The sequence below is a fragment of the Caretta caretta genome, chromosome 25 (genome assembly GCF_965140235.1).
Source record: "Caretta caretta isolate rCarCar2 chromosome 25, rCarCar1.hap1, whole genome shotgun sequence".
Lineage (NCBI taxonomy): Eukaryota > Metazoa > Chordata > Testudines > Cheloniidae > Caretta > Caretta caretta.
In genome coordinates, this window is record NC_134230.1 from 6,921,713 (window position 1) to 6,937,452 (window position 15,740).

At 47.2% G+C, this 15,740-nt stretch overlaps 1 protein-coding gene across 2 annotated transcripts in view; it reads right to left on the reverse strand.

Annotated features, from left to right (window-relative positions):
- TJP3 (tight junction protein 3) overlaps nt 1-7,675 on the reverse strand; it is a 59,587-nt gene extending 51,912 nt beyond the window's left edge. Inside the window, exons 1-2 of one of the 2 annotated variants that reach the window (XM_075123164.1) lie at nt 7,578-7,675; nt 6,541-6,586 (exon numbers count right to left, since the gene is read on the reverse strand). The gene's annotated coding sequence lies outside the window, so the exon portion shown is untranslated. The remainder of the gene's footprint in view (nt 1-6,540; nt 6,587-7,577) is intronic. The other variant, XM_048831140.2, reaches the window with a different exon arrangement.
- Between the last annotated feature and the right edge of the window lie 8,065 nt (nt 7,676-15,740).

Sequence of the window (15,740 nt, forward strand, 5' to 3'; positions counted from 1 at the left end):
TGTGGGGGCTCCCTATTTCTATTCCTCAAACTCATTTTAAAAAAATTCAATAATATTTTCAGAATGTTCCTTAGGAGTGCAGGTAAGAAACCTAGACTGGTTCTGAACAAATTACAGCTCCCCCTGTCTCTGGGAGGATTTCATTTTCCCAACTTGGAAAATTATCATATCTCCTTTTTGTTAAGCCCGACATCTTGGTGGCTGTTAGATATGACCCCACAGACCCCACCTTGGGTTCAGACTGAACAAGAATTAGTATACTCTCTCCCACTTTTTGGTCAAATTTAGCTAAAAAAATTCTGCTTCCATCCATTTTTCCATGTAGATGTGGTCCTCTGGAGCAATCCTATCCTTAAAATCAGCAGCAAAACTTTGATGTGGAGGGACTGGATGGCCACAGGAATTATGACTGTGTCACAGCTAACTAACAAGGATAAATTTAAACCACTTGTAGACCTTCAACAACAATTTGGCATGCCCTGCTCTGGACCATGGAAATATCTTCAGTTAAAGCATTGACTTCTACATGTATTTGCACTGGATGCATTGAGAGCTCCAGAACGTTTATTATTTTGAAGGAAATGTCCTGGATTTTCTCAGCCAGTGGTATCCTTTTATTATTGTCTGGTCCAAAGAACTCTGCCAAAGATTGCGAACTTTCTACTGAAATTTGGGACTGAAATTTGGATACACAGCTATCTCTGGCCCAGTGGAATACAATATTATCTAATGTTTAAAAAGCAACTATAGACCTGAGACTACAGCTCATTCACCAAAAGAGACACTTTTTTGAATATAGTTGTCCCCATATAGGCTAATGGTAATGGGTCTCATAAATACTGACCACTGTTGGAAATATAATTCCCTTGGTGTTACATTAGCTCATATGTTTTGGGAGTGCCCCTGTATAAAGAATTTCTGGTATGAGGTGGGTCAAAGGACCAATTTGATATTGTATGCTAAACTGGAGCCCTCCCACTTAAGTTTCATTCTTGTATATATTCTGGATAGCTGGAGATTACCTGGTAACAAGGCAGCATGGTTCCAATGTGCATCTTTGATTGCTAAAAAGTTAATCCTGCAAAAATGGTCAATCCCCACCAAATAGTGATGCCTGGCTCAGTGATACAGCTGACCTTGCAGCTAATGAACAACTGGCATTCTGCAGAAAGGGTATGCCTGAAAAATTCAAAACAATTTGGAATGACTCTTTAAGAGGTCTATGATTAATGTATACTCTGAAGAAAGATATCTTACTTCACTGCTTTTATCCTACTGTCTTTACTTTTGTATTATGTTGAATCTGGTGTTTTGGTATATTTGTTGTATTTGAAAAATGAATACAAAGTTATAAACAAAAACAAACCAACAAGATGGTTCTCATTGCCTGGATGAAAATCTACAGGCGGGTTCCTGGGAGAAGAGCCATGGATGAGATGTGCCAAGGTGAGAAACGTGATCAAACAGGTCATGAACCACCAGTTCTTTACCAAAAAGGACTCCAGTTATTCCTACGGGAGTCAGTCCTGTCTGTATCTATTATGGATAGTTTAACAATTATCTGGAGTCCAGGTATCTGTTCTGAGCTCACGTACACTGCACAGTCCTTATCAACTTTCATGACCTGACCACCACATGGAGCAGTGAGGAGGACCTCAGAGACACTTCATTTCTAGGGAGCCCTGGGGATTTTCTTCCCAGGCCCTATACAGAAGTATTTCATTTCTATTCTAGTCTCTGCCATCAAGACATGAAGCCCTATTTGCTTCAAGGACTTTTCATAGATTCATAGAATCCATGGCCAGAAGGGACCATTGTGATCATCTAGTCTGATCTCCCGTATAACACAGGCCAGAGAATTGCGCCAAAATAATTCCTAGCAAGACAAATATCCAATCTTGATTTAAACATTCTCAATAATGGAGAATCCACCACGAGTCTTGGTAAGTTGTACCAATGGTTAATCACCATCGCTGCTAACTGTTTATGCCTTATTTCCAGTCTGAATATGTCTAGCTTCAATTTCCAGCCACTTAAATGCTCTGTCCCCAGATTGGTGATGCATGCAAGATACAAAACACAGTTGCTGGAATACATACAATTAAGGACTATTCCACTAAGGTGACAGACCCATACGTAAGCCATACATCATCAGGATGTTCTTTGGGGAGGGATCTCATCTTTTCTTTTCAGACCCCACTTACAGTCCTACAGAATCTCTTCACCCAAACAACTGTAATGTATTATTTTCCCTTCTACAGGACGTGGTTCTATTTTCATGTCTGCTGCTGACTCGCTGCATGACCTGGGTCAAACTGTTCTCTCTCTCTCTGTGTGCTCGTTTTCCCATCTGTGCAATAGGGATAAGGACCGGCAGTGATGTAGCCTCGCTGTTGTTAGTGCATTCGATCCCACAGCTCTCATAGCTCTTTACAAACATGAAGGCTTTAAGTCTCATTAAATCCTTGTGAAGTAAGCCATTGTTTTCTCCCCGTTTTACAGACAGGGAAATTGAGGCACAGAGCAAGTTTCACAAAATGTTTATGGCAGAGCCAAAGCTAGAACCCAGATCACCCAGTCCGACACATTAGCCACAAAGCCAGTTTTGTCCCTGCTTTTGTCAGTGGGAACATTCCATAGTGTTTGATATTCTGTGGGGCCACATTTCTTAGGGACACCGGCAAGGGGCATTTTTGTTTTGGTTGCTACTCTTCAGCAGACCTTTTATTTCCATACTGCAAGATCCCTGCTGCGCTAGTGATCACCGTGTGTGCGATGGCACGTCTATCTTGGGAGAGACGCGCGGTGCAGACAGGCACAGTGAAGCAGCCAGTCTGGGTACCAATTTATACAGAAGCCCAACTTCAAAAGAAACACACACCAGAACATTTGGACTAAAAGCTCTAGAATCTCAGCGGTGCAGCTCTCGCCATCACAGAGCCACGAGCCTTCTCAGGGGGGCGGCACAACTGCTCGGAAAGCCAAGATGTGCAAAGAGGAGAGGGACAAATTAAGGGAGGGGGCAGCTGCACTCTAGACAGAATCATCTTTTCACAGGCGGAGTCACAAAAGCAGCATTGTCTGGTGGCTAGAGCAGGAGCCTGGGGGTCAGGACTCCTGCGCTAGTTCCCTTTCTGCCCATAACCTTGGGCAAGTTAGCCACACGGAGGGCAAGTATCTCCCCCCTGTAAAATGGGGCGGGGAGGCTTTGTAAAGCACTGGACCATCAGAGAGAGGAGCCATAGAAGCAGACTGTTGTGTTTAAAAACAAAAAGGAAGGTGTAGGCAGGGCCAAATCCTGCGAGGCTGGGCCCTGGGCGCCTCTGTTCTAACCCCAGCATAGGGCCAGGATTCAACTCCAGAGAGAGGCTGCAGAGCTCACTCCTAGGCTAGGACTGCAGAAGGATTGCAGGAATTCCCCAGAATCCCCCTGCCTTATGGGGAGCTGGGCCCTCCCCAGCTGTGGCTAGAGGTGGACTGGAACCAGAAAGGTTTCAGAGTAACAGCCGTGTTGGGGACACTGGGCATGACTACTAGGTAACTCGAGGGGATGGAAGACCACGAGTGTCGATGAAGCCCTCTCGCACTAGGCCCAAGTATCCTTGCCCCCCCCCCCCCCCCGGCCTGGAGACACTTGCAGCAGTTATGCTGAGGATCTGCAACATATTGTTGCAGACTGCCTGAAACTAAACAAGGCCAAACAGGGCAGATATGGAAGAACAATGCTGAATAAAGCAGCTTTATGTATAGTTTAACAAATGATACAAAAAACAAGGAAACTAGCTGGGAACTGGATTGGCCGGCTATATGGATACTTAGGGCAGCTTGCTATTGGTAAGTATGCTGAAGAAAGGATGTATAAAAGCCTGTGTAACTTTCTGCTCTGTGTACAGGATTTGAGATTCTAATCTCCCTGTACCTTTTTGAAGCTTCAAATAAACTTTTCTGCTTCTCCACCCCGTTGCGATTATTGGGTGAAGCATACTGGGTAGCGAACCCCCCCCCCCCCCCCCCGCCCGCCACCGCTGTTGCTCGCCTCTGGCACTGTGTGCTGGCAACAGCTGTGTTAGTCTGTATTTGCAGGAAGAAAAGGAGGACTTGTGGCACCTTAGAGACTAACCAATTTATTTGAGCATAAGCTTTCGTGAGCTACAAATAAATTGGTTAGTCTCTAAGGTGCCACAAGTCCTCCTTTTCTTGGAACCAGAAAGAGAGCACAGTGGGGAGTGGCACAGGGAAAGATAGCTCAGTGACTGAGCCCAGCTGCTTAGACACCTGCTGAAGCAGATGCAATCAACAGGCTCCTAGCCTAGGTCTGAACTGGCTGCAGTCTTTGACCCGAAACTCCTCTGCAGGGCGGGACAGTGGGCGTTAAAACAGGCTAGTTTTACTGGCATCAGGGAGGCAATCAGAGCCGTCCTGAATTCTCCACCCTGCGACATTGCCCAAGGTGAGGAGCAGTTTCTATTGCCCCTAGCCCCAGCTCTCTCCTTTATTGGCTGCCCAGCACAGGGAGTTCTGAGAGGCTTAGTGCAAAGATAAACCGAGTGGTTTTGAGGAAGGGAGGCCCAGAGGGGAACACACATGCAGTCCCCAGGAAAGGGCTCTCTACTATCACTGCACATGGGAGTGTCCAAGTGGGGGACTCAGAAGAGGCGACAGCCAGATTGCTAGCTCTAGTAAGCACACGTTTACCTCAAAGCACTACCCCTTACTAATGACCTGCAGCCCCCTCCACTAGTCCAGCCTTGGCCTCCCCACCCCCACTGCTCTGCCAGGGCCCTTGGGAAAGGATCTGCAGCCCCTCCCCTGCAATTCCCCTTGATCCTCCCCACTTTTGCACTCTGAGGAGCAAGATTCCAGGAGCAATTCAAGTGCCTGCACAGGTTTGCTTCTGCCTTGATGGAATTTTGCTCCACCCTTGGGGCACTTAAACACGAGCCTAGCTGTGGTGGGTGTGCCCATGCTGAGGGAGAGAAGACACCCAATCAAACAGCCAGAGAAGCTAGTTTGGCAGGTTTCATTGCAGAAATCACCCCCACACTCTCAGCCTGCTAAATCAAGCAGTATCTCGAAAACACTGACCATAGCCCTAGCCTGGCTGGGGGGCTGGAACAGTTTGTACAGTGAGGGTGCTGAGAGCTATTGAACCAATCTGTAAACCCTGTATGTGATGGAACCACTTCAAGCCAGGGCAGCTCCCCTTCCCCGGCCGCCCTAGTTCCAGCACCTATGAGCCTGACTCCCATTGCAGCCCATGGCACAGGGCTACTACAGAAGGAAGGAGACAGCAACAGCCCAGTATTTTGTCATTGTGCTTTAAGCACCGACTGAGCAGACCCTGACAGCTCACAGTCTAAACAACCACAGTTGTGGGGAAACTAGAGGCAGGGAGGGTCTGGTCTAAGAGTGTCTCTTAAAATCCACCGACTCATGATGCCTTTCCCACCAGTTTCTGAGTCAGGCCCTAGCAATCCAGGAGGGCTCCACAGGAATGATGTGATTGCAGGACTGGAGTCTTAGGCTGGGAGCTCTGAGGCAGGGAGCTTGGCCCCTGGTTTGTATATACCGCACTGGGCGCACTACAAATAGCGGTTTTGTCTTTTCCTTTCCTTTCCTACTTCCCAGCAGAGATGTGGCTGAACAAACATGCAAGGACACAAAAGCTTTTAGGACGTTTCCCCAGGGCTTAAATTCAGATCAGGTCCCATCTGTGCTACAGATGGAAACAGTGGTATAATCAGATCCTCTGACTTAGTTTTATTTGCAGCATAGATTTGGCCCCGAGAGTGTATCCTGTCACATATGCAGATTTGGCTCTAAGTTACACTTGTATAAATCCAGAGTAACTACATAAAGCTGCCTAGAATTTCTTAAAACTTGTTTTTCGTCAAAGCGCCTTTGTTGTCTGCAGTTCACCTACTTATGCCTCACTCTGCTCAGCAACATGCTTCAGGGTCATCAGAGACACTGTTTACATCCAAGCAAGCTACTTTGTGGCTACAGCAAAGAGCTGTTTGCTTCGCTGCCGGGTGCAGGGGAGGGCCCCTGAGACACACCAGTGTGATGGAGTTTAGATGAGTGAAATCAGTCAGGCTTTGGGGAAGTCAGCCTAACACTTCAGAGCTCATATTTGAAATGAAATGCTGGGGAGTTTAATTGATTTTAACTTTCTGTTTCCAGGCTCTAGGCTCAGCTCTGTGTTAAAGTCACTGGCCACAGCAAATCATGTAGAGCTGACAAGAGTGAAAGGTGAGTGTTAGGATATAAGATATTCAGGCCGGTCTATAAAGGCCTATACTCTAAGAATTTAGGTTTATTCTTATCACTTAGCTAGTTCTAGAGGTATAAAAAAAGAATCAAAATCACTGTCTGCTGGTATAAGGGGCTTCTCTTACTGTGACAGTCTGAGGCCCTGTTCTCAGGCTAAGGCCTTTGGCTAAACAGCAGAGGCTGCCATAAGCTGGGAAGCGACCGGTCACATCCTCACGTTCCAAACTAGTCACATTGAAATAAGGTGCTATTGGGCTGTTAGGATACAATCCTGTCCTGATAGTGCCTTTCGCCTCCAGAGAAAGGGAAGTGCCTAGAAAATGCAAAAGGAAACTTAGTTTGATAGCATCCTGTCTGGCAAGAACTCACTTATCAATAGCTGGGATGTGAAATACTCACTTCTGTATTGTTTTGTCATTATAGTTCCCACTTTGCTATTGTTTATTGGCATGGTCTCTGTCTGGTTCTGTGATTGTTTCTGTCTGCTGTATAATTAATTTTGCTGGGTGTAAACTAATTAAGGTGGTGGGATATAATTGGTTAAATAATCATGTTACAATATGTTAAGATTGGTTAGTTAAATTTCAGTAAAATGATTGGTTAAAGTATAGCTAAGCTGAACTCAAGTTTTACAATATAGTCTGTAATCAATCAGGAAGTAAGGGGGGGAATTGGAATTATGTTTTGCTAAGGGGCGGAAATGGGAACAGGGACACAGGTAAGGCTCTGTGGTGTCAGAGCTGGGAAGGGGGACACTAAGGAAGGAAATGGGAATCATGCTTGCTGGAAGTTCACCCCAATAAACATCGAATTGTTTGCACCTTTGGACTTCGGGTATCGTTGCTCTCTGTTCATGCGAGAAGGACCAGGGAAGTAAGCGGGTGAAGAAATAAGCCCCCTAACAGTGAGTTTCCTTTACAAAATTGCCATTAGAGATGGGTTCCAACTGCAAAATTCAGTTCTAGAGCTGCCCTCCCTCAGTTTAGCACTTGAAGGCTGATTCTTTAAGAAGCACCTATAAAAGTAAATAGGAATTTTTTAACATTGCTCCCTCATTCCAAGGGAGCTTTAAGTACTTCTGGACACATCCGTCCCTTGGAAACACTACAGCAGGGTCTGAAAGGCCCTTCTATTGCCTCTCCTGGCTTCCAGGGAGGTGTGCAGACAAAATGGGTCAAACTGTACTTTTTCCAAGTCAAAAAGTACATTGTTTTTCAGCTGTGGGCTAGCACCGAGGGATTCCCTCTCCCTCCACCACAACCCAGTTAAATCAAAGCCACAGTTTCACCGCATTAAACACTCACCTTTGGGGAGTGGGAGGTGTTTGCTCCTCAGCAACAGAGAAAGTCACTGGGATTCAGCCACACATAGAGACGACTCCCTGGTGCTCCCCTACCAGGAAGAAGGCAACTCTCCACTCCCCAGGTAGAGCCTCCTTGAAATATGCAGCAGCAGCTTTCATTTCAGGGCGGCTCGCTTAACCCTTTGTGGGCCACACACTGGAAGGCAAACAGAGGGCGGAAAAAAAAGGTAACTTTGGGGAACTGGGACTTGGGCAATTAACCCTTTGGGAAACAGGACTTGGGCAATTATGCTGGCAATTAAACATACAGGAAGACTGAGAGCAGGCCAGAAAATACTCCTTATACCTGGGGGAACCCTAAAAAATTAATAGGTAGGAGAGACAAGTCTCTGTATTGCAAGGGGATGGGGCTGATCTAAAACAGCCTTGCACATTTCTTTCTCACCCTCCCCTGCTCACCTGGGAGGGGTGTTTCTTCCTTAGCATCTCCCGATCAAGGACAGGTGAGGGGCTGGGTGCTTGGGCTGGGAAACTGGCATGGCATTTTTGCAAGGGGGATCAAACGGCTCTTTCCTCCCCAGCCTGCTATGACTCTGTGGTTTCGAGGCACCTTCCCACCTGCATTAGTACCACAAGCCTCTGGCCAAGGTGGGCAAGATGCATCTCAGTCAGCCAGAGGAGTCCCTATTGAGCAATAAGAGTTGTCGTGTCCCCCCTCCCCCCCACATCCCCAGGGCTTTCTCTTCTGCAGCACCCTCAGCACCAGGGAGCAAAAAAGAGTGGGGCATTCTCTCCCCTGTGCTGACTAGCTGCTAGCTCCAATCCCCACCTGCCCTGCATGCTCCATCCCTCATCTCCCCTACCCGTTTCTATGGCCCCGCTCCCTCCCTTGTCTCCTCATCTAGCAAATCTCCCTGCACCCATGAAAGTCCTTCTGAAGGATTAAACAAAACACGCAGCACTCAGTGACATTTACACCTGTTGCTCTGCTTGTCTGTTACCCCCCCTTCCCTCCTTGGGTCTGGTCTGTTTTGGATGGAAACTCTCCAGGGAAGGGACTCTCTAGTACTCTGTCTGGCCAGCGCCTGGCACAATGGAGCCCCATCCTCAACTGACCCTTAGCTGCATAGGTGCTACCATAATACAAATAATAAAGAACAGTAAGAATTGCCCTACTCCCCTCTCCCTGGGGCCACTGCAGAACAATATCGCTAAGTCACGGGGCTGGGCTGCTGGTTTTTCTTCACTGAATTCAGTAGAGCAGTGCTTGCCTGCACCAGTGTGGAATTTGGTCCATTTGCCACCCCCAACCAGGCCAACAGTCCAAGTCCTGCTGTGTGTCCCTAGGACTGTGGTCAATGTTTGATGTTATAGAGGAGGGCATAAAAGTCACCTTAGACAGCAGCCTGATTGCGCAATGCTGAACAAGGAGAAAAAATTCTTCCCTAACGTCAGCAGTGATCGGCTTCGTTCCATCCCAGCGCACGAGACAGGATTACGCTATAGTCTTAGCCTGCAGGGCCACCAATTTCATCCCTGCTCGTGGAACTGTCCATCTCTTTGTTTGTTATCAAGCACAGTCTAGTGGTGTGAACACAAAACAAGGAGGGAGGAACGTCTCAGCTCTAATCACATCTCCGACCAGGATTCTCTCTGGGGACCAAGGCCCGAAAGTTCCTCTATAGCTCAGCTTCCTGGGCTGTGAAACGGAGATAACGATATTTTTCTCTGATGCGGGGTTGTGACGATTCCTTGGTCAATGTCTGCATAGCACTTTGAATGATACGGAAGGCTAAATATTCTCACTAGCTACAGTGTTTGACTCCACATTATGCAGCTGCACAGGTGTTGTCTTGGGAATCAGGTTTCCATTGCTTTGAGAATAATGGGGAACTAAGGTGCTGTTTCCTTAAAGTACTGACCCTTCCAAATTACAGACCAACTGCCAATGGGCTTTTTCTCTCCCTCCTCAACCCACAGACCAGATCTCTTCTGAGCTGTAGATATCTCACTTAACCCATCTGATATTGGTAAGGGGCTATTTTTAAACAAGCAGATATCTCCTCCCTGGAGAGCCAAATAAAATTGAACAGTGGCAGAGGCAGTTCCACACTGCAAGTACATGGGTCTCCCAGTGAGGAATCTTTTGACAGTCCCGGAGTAACAGGTAACTTCCACATGCCTTCCAAAATTAAACAAACACAGCTGAACACTGATCTAATAGATTAGGCATATCATGGTGACTGATACTTAGATGGCACTTTCCATCAGAGTATCTCAAAGCTCTTTATAAAAGTGAGTATGTATTATAATTCCCATTTTACACATGGAGAAACTGATGAACATATAGGTTAAGTGACCTGGCTACGGTCAAACAGCAAGTCAGTAGCAGAGTCAGGTCTCCTGATTCCCTTCATTCCCCAGACCATGCTGCAGCCCATGTCTCCCGATTCCCAGTGCATGAACCACTAAACTCCCTTCCTCCCTTAATCAAATCTGTATAATCAAAGAATAATTGAAGGCACAAGACCATAGGGGAGCTTTTCCCACCCAGGTGCCATATTGGCATGCTAGGTAATATTTACTTAGAAAAAGCTGGGGTGTTCCTGTTGTGGAATCTATCTAGGGCCCTGATTCTGCAGACACTCACATGCTTAACTTTACTAGCACAAGTACTCCCACTGACATCCGTGGAACAACTAACCGCGGTGAAATCAAGCATGTGTATAAGTGTTTGTAGGATGGGGGCCTCGGTCTCTATAGAATAAGGCTGCACTACACCTTACTCTTCCTGGCCCCCAACTGTACATAAAGGTTTACAGTATACCCATCAAGGAATACAGGAGCTAATTAGGAAGTACTTAAAAGTTTTATGCTGCTTAGAAACTGATCAAGTGTGATGGGTGTTCACCAGTGGCGGATTAATGATTTTGCTACCCCTAGGCCCTGAAATAGACCACAGCTGAGGGGAATTCGGTAACCCTGGACTGATGCTGGAGACCAGCTGAGAAGGAATAGGCAGGGCTGGTACAAAGCCAGGAAGCTGGCAGCAGAAAAAGGCTGCAGAGGGAGCCTATAGCTGCTCTCTGGAGATTTGGTTGTATTTGGCTGAATGAGTGATGACAACATTGGCCATTCAGGTGGTGTGTGTAGGTGTGAGGCCCAGGGCTGGCTCTGCTGTTTTTGCCGCCGCAAGCTGTGAAAAAAACCCGTCGCCGCCGAATTGCGGCCGGCAGGAGAAAGAGAAGCTGCCGCTGAATTGCCGCTGCGGCCGGCGGAAGGGAGAAGCTGCCGCCCCTTTCTGACCGCCGCCCCGCGCACCTGCTTGGAACGCTGGTGCCTGGAGCCGGCCCTAGTGAGACCATGCCTACGCTAAAGAGAAAAGGGGTATTTTTAATGTTAATATCCTGGTAAAGAAAAGGCAGTTGTAGTTTTAACAGGGCCTAGCAGGGCAAGATAAACCTATACCAGCTGTTACATTCACAGCATATGCACAGAGCTAGAAACAAAACAGAAATGTCCTTGCTGGAAGGTTGAACTTTATTTCCTAGAATCCAGAAATCTAATACGCACCAAGCAAATACAGAGCTAGTCAAAGCAGGCTGCTCCCTAAAGCAGAGGAGCACAACTCACCCCACTTTGCACCAGACTGGCTCTTTTGCAGACTCACTGCTGAGGAGCAGATTTGCACTCTTCTCTAGGAGCCCCCTCATCTGCAAGCAGGAGCAGGAAACCCCTTAGAATTTAAAGTGACAACTTATTTTAACAAGTTTTCAATACACCACACCAACTAGGGTGACCAGACGTCCTGATTTGATAGGGACAGGCCTGATTTTTGGGTCTTTTTCTTATATAGGCACCTACTACCCCCAATCCCTGTCCCGATTTTTCACATTTGCTGTCTGGTCACCCTAACACCAGCTAACACATTTAAACCACAACTGCCTTCCTAGTCTTCTCTAGGGTGTTGCCATTGGTTAACACCTGTTAAAAACACACCTTTCCCCCCCTCTCATAATGAAGACAAGGCTGAGAGAAAATAAAATCAGAGGCCAGGGCAGATCTCTATACTAGATGGTGCCATTCTAAGTGGAAAAGAGGTGACCTGCCAGCAGCCTGCCATGAGTTATTGGGAAGTCCTGGGCTCATGAGAGTTGAAAACGGGACATAATGGGTTGGGGAGGCCAGCGCTTTCTCAGCCCAGTATCCTGAAAGGACAATACTGAAGGCAGAACTCTAAGATAAATGGGTTATTATGAGGCACGAGGGGATCGTTTCTTTGAAGAGCTTCTTTTAGATGAAGCATCTTCCACAGCTGATAGGATGTTTCATTTGTAACAAGCTGCTTTGGGATCGTCCTTCTTGTTAACAGGCGGAGTGCCCATCAATTAGATCGGCCAACTAAGCCTGGCACTGGCATCCTCGTGACTTCCTCACCCCTGGAGAGTACGTCATGTTGCCACCACAGAAAACAAACACTGGCAGCAGCATAGCCAGCTGGCAGCCTCCCAGCAACACAAGTATTGTAAAGAGAGAAAAGGAAGGGAAAGAGACACACTCTCAAGGGGCCAACAGCCCTGGTGAAAGGGGGGACGGTTCTACTGACTTCAGTGGAGCTGAGCGCACTTACAGTTGGGCTGAATTGGACCCAATATTAGGGAGCTGCGGAGAGATGGAAAAGGCTGTTGGACCAGAAGGACCAATGACTGATTCACAGTTAAAGGGACCAGAGTCTATGTCAAATCTAGTCCACTGCAAACAGTAGCTGCGGGTTCTGACGGCTCCCTCTTTTGCCCCCTTTACAATCCCACCTGCCTGTTTTAGAAATGTTTCTCTTCCCCCCAGTTGCTGTACGGAAAAGCTCCCAATATCAAGAGGAAGTGACTGTCTCGGGGGGGGGGGGGGGGGGGGGGGGGAAACAGTGACACTGACGAGACACAAAGTACCGTCAAATGTACAAAGCATTAGTGTGGAACTGAGTCGAGTCACACAAACCCTGTGTGGTCCTGCCATGTCCCCGCAGAAGAGGAGGCACTCCTGCACTGGGAGCAGAAGAGATTCCATGTAGGGTCTAGCCACGTCCCAGCATTTACAGGGAGGGGGAGGGTGGTGTATGCAGGTGCCTTTGCAAGGTCAGCGCATCCCCTACCATGCCCAGGCACCTGTGTGTGTGACACCATCTTCCTGCTGCCCTGTGCTGTCCAGCCACATTTTGTGAAATGGGAGTGGGACAGTCATCCCACAGGGTGACACTTCTGTTGTTTGGTAGCTAGGCCATGTCAGAGTGGTGCTTGAGGAGGAAGTGGGCATGCAGCTTTGCAGAAGCAGAGCACCCCTCATAGGGCCCTTACGGGGGAGGGCAGGAACTCACACTGCTCTTCTTCCATTTGAGTCAAAACCACCAGAACAACGTAATATAAAGCTATATATCTACCTACTCCATCTTCTTATACTATACCCCCCATGAAATCAACCAGAGTCACCAAGGTCATAGCCAGACAACTCTAACCCTGCCCTCTGTGAAATACCATGAAAATCAGGATGCACCCATCTCCTGAATAAAAAACTTCCACACTGCCATATTGGAGGCTTCAGTGCAATGGGCTGGTCTGAGGATCTGCTCCTTTGGTCAAGCAGGGATTGGCTGTGATGCATGAGAAGTATTCTCCTTGAGAGGAGGCAGGGGTGATGTATTTCGTAATGTTCAACAGCAACTGCTTTGTCATCCCAGGTGAGACTCATACGTTGTATTTGGTTGAAACAATTATTTTTTTTTGAAGCAGAAAAGAATTTTATTTGCATAACACTTACAAAGAATCACCAAAAAGGAAAAAAACAAAACTATGCAACAAAACAAAAGCAATTGCAAGGTATAACACAGCAGCCTTCAGGAGGGAGAAGTGTTCAGGCTAGCCTGGGCCCAGAGCGGGGGGGGGGGGGGCTTCCTCGACACTCGTGGTCTTCCACCCTCCTGAGTTACCTGGTGGCCTAGAGCGGGGGGGCTTCCTCGACACTCGTGGTCTTCCACCCCCTCGAGTTACCTAGTGCCATGCCCAGTGTCACCGATTATTCCTCTCCTGAGAGTGCCTGACAAGATGGGCACAGCTGCGGGATGGGCAGTTTGGGGGGGGAACGTACACCCACGTGTGATAGGACCCCTCCTAAGTGACTGTGATGATGGTATCCACAGCGGCAATGGCTGGGTCTGGGGTCTCTTGCTCTTCCCCTCAATCAAAGGGTCAGACGGAGGGAACCGGACGGGGGTCACCGAGCAGAGAACCTCGGACAGCGCCCACCGCTCCTCGAAGGCATCAAGGGAGTCGGTGGACGCCACCCAGAGGAACTCCACCCGGATAAGTGAATGTACTGAGGATCGGAAAATGGCCCTACAGTCGCAGGATGCTTCATTGGCCAACCTCTTCTCTCTGGTTTTATAGATGGCTGTTTTAGCTAGGGCTAGGAGGAGGTTAACCAGGAAATCCCACGACTTTGTGGGGCCACGGATGGGGAATGTGTAAATAAAAAGGTGAGGGGAAAAGTGCAGCCAAAGTTGAAGAAATGATGCCAATAACACAGAACTACTAGATCCTGTGTGTCAGGGCAACAGAGGAGGAGAACTCTACCACTAGGTGGTGCTGTTACATGAGCAAAAAAGAAGATGCCAACAACAACCGGTAATAATTGACTGTAAAGTTCTGGGCCTATGTGGGTTAAGAATAAAAGGGAGAGTGGGGAAGAGGATTGTTTTGGCTCAGTTCCCTAGGAGGGCAGGGTGTAGCCCAAAGGCCACTTTGGGTTTGTCTAGAATCTAGACTAGGATTTAAAGGTGCATTGTTAAAATGTGCTATCTAACCTGTTCTAGCTAACATATTAGAAGTGTAGCATAGGCAAGGTGGTGTACATTTTAACACAGTGGTTCTCAACCAGGGGTATGTGTAACCATGGGAATATGCAGAGGTCTTCCAGGGGTATGTCAAGTCATCTAGATATTTGCCTAGTTTTACAACAGGCTACATGAAAAGCACTAGTGAAGTCAGTACAAACTAAAATTTCACAAAAAGAAAAACAAAGTAAAACTATTTCCCCATGTTTATTTCCCCACCCTCCACCCCTCACTGTTCCTCAGATGTTCCTGTTAACTGCTGGAAATGGCCCACCTTGATTATCACTACAAAAGGTCCCCTCCGCCCCCCCCCCCCCGGTAATAGCTCATCTTAAGTGATAACACCCATTTTTTCATGTTCTGTGTGTATATAAATCTCCTCACTGTATTTTCCACTGAATGCATCAGATGAAGTGAGCTGTAGCTCACAAAAGCTTATGCTCAAATAAATTGGTTAGTCTCTAAGGTGCCACAAGTACTCCTTTTCTTTTTGCGAATACAGACTAACACAGCTGCTACTCTGAAACCTAAAATTTCACAGACACTGACATGTTTATAAAAAGAAAAGGAGTACTTGTGGCACCTTAGAGACTAACCAATTTATTTGAGCATAAGCTTTCGTGAGCTACAGCTCACTTCATCGGATGTGTACTGTGGAAAGTATAGAAGATCTTTTTATACACACAAAGCGTGAAAAAATGTGTGTTTACCACTACAAAAGGTTTTCACTCCCCCCACCCCACTCTCCTGCTGGTAATAGCTTATCTAAAGTGATCACTCTCCTTGCAATGTGTATGATAATCAAGTTGGGCCATTTCCAGCACAAATCCAGGTGATCTTCCTGATAACACCATCCTGGCCACTATGGATGTAAAAGCCCTCTACACCAACATTCCACACAAAGATGGACTACAAGCCGTCAAGAACACTATCCCCAATAATGTCACGGCTAACCTGGTGGCTGAACTTTGTGACTTTGTCCTTACCCATAACTATTTTACATTTGGGGACAATGTATACCTTCAAATCAGCGGCACTGCTATGGGTTTCCGCATGGCCCCACAGTATGCCAACATTTTTATGGCTGACTAAGAACAATGCTTCCTCAGCTCTCGTCCCCTAACGCCCCTACTCTACTTGCGCTATATTGATGACATCTTCATCTTCTGGACCCATGGAAAAGAAGCCCTTGAGGAATTCCACCATGATTTCAACAATTTCCATCCCACCATCAACCTCAGTCTGGTCCAGTTCACACAAGAGATCCACTTCCTGGATACT